We start from the raw sequence: 1,528 nt of genomic DNA on the forward strand, positions 1-1,528 counted from the left end.
GATAAATAAGAGGTGAACCAGTTTAACACAGAGCCAGAAATACCAACATTATCTCTCAGTCTGTTAACAGAGTGATCCAGTGTCAAACGCTGAAGTTAAGTCCAATAAAACCAGTACAGTGTCGTTTCCAGAGTCAGCTGCCATCAACAAGTCACTTGAAACCTTTAATAAAGCTGTTTCTGTAGAGTGCAATTTGCGAAATCCAGACTGAAAAAYGTCCATAATGTCAAAAGCATCACGTCTCCTTTAAAACAGGCTAATCGCAGAGCGACGCTGCTTCATTCAAACCTCTTCTAACGTCTCAAACCAAGAACAAAACAAAAGTTTGACCATTTTGTTCGCAGCTTCCATCTGTTGCAACAAAGCTGTAAAAATCAGTATTTTAAAGGGTGACGTCACAGACCTTTTCAGCTCATGTTTGCTGTTCTAGAAGACCGCGATCAAAACAATTCTTCAGTCTTAAAATTCAGACAGTTTTTCCAGACACTTTCATGCAGAAAGGCAAACCTTTAATCTCAGGTAACTGTAAAGCTTCCTTTGCACAAATGAGACTTTTCWGAGAAAAGTAAAGTTTTATCGACACTTCTTTTGCATGATTTGTTTCAGCGAGTGGGAAAAGGGTAATTGGTTGTATTTTTACATCTTTTTATCATGCCTGAAGGAGATCATTAACTTGTATTACTGATACACTTCGAGATATGCAGTATCTGAGCTTTGCTGGGGGGGATCCTATCGGATCCCCCCCAGCAAAGCTCAGATACTGCATATCTCAGACTCTCAGTTTTTAGAGTTAAAGCTACTCGGTGCAAAATCTAATGGAGCAAAAGGTTACTGTGAACTCCTAGGATTTAGTAGTTTTCCTGATGTACAATAAGCACTGGATGTAAACAAATCTGAATCTGCAGAAGAACCTCGATCTGATTGATCTACAGATGGCAGAAATGGACAAATTGAATCTCTTAAATAGATGAGACTAAACCTGCTGCTGAAGGTGAAAGAAACAAAGAAATACTGGGGGATAAAGCACAAAAGGCACAACATCCAAACGTGCAGCTTTTGCAAAAAAAAAAAATTGCAGCTACCATGCACCAAACCTTACAAATTTCAGTCGGTTTGGGTGTTTCTGTATTTAAACAAACACACATGGGTCCAGTCATTAATTTTACTTATTTTTCTTTTTAAATCCCACCAGGTCATGAGAGAAACTGTGATGAACTTGTGCTGTAAAATGATGTGAAGATTAATTAAATTAAATTAAAATACAACAGCAGAACGATCAGCTGTTCCTCCAACATTTTTTGATTCATTACGATGCATCCGAAACCGGTTTCGGATGGAGGACGGTTGGAAACTGGCGTGTATCGTAAGCCCACCCACACAGACCAATATTTGCGTTTTGACTCCCACCACCCACTGGAACACAAGTTAGGAGTGATCAGGACTCTGTACCACAGAGTGTCCCTACAAACTCAGGAGCCAGGCAGAAAGAGAAATCACACACACGACAGGCCCTGGAGCAGTGTGGTTA

At 40.0% G+C, this 1,528-nt stretch overlaps 1 protein-coding gene across 1 annotated transcript in view; it reads right to left on the bottom strand.

The window, feature by feature from the left end:
- The window catches only part of LOC106535964 (polypeptide N-acetylgalactosaminyltransferase 18), a gene marked incomplete at its 5' end in the record, with an annotated part of 198,638 nt that overhangs the window by 196,013 nt on the left and 1,097 nt on the right, over positions 1 to 1,528 (bottom strand).

Source organism: Austrofundulus limnaeus, unplaced genomic scaffold (genome assembly GCF_001266775.1).
Source record: "Austrofundulus limnaeus strain Quisiro unplaced genomic scaffold, Austrofundulus_limnaeus-1.0 Scaffold7, whole genome shotgun sequence".
Classification (NCBI taxonomy): Eukaryota; Metazoa; Chordata; class Actinopteri; order Cyprinodontiformes; family Rivulidae; genus Austrofundulus; species Austrofundulus limnaeus.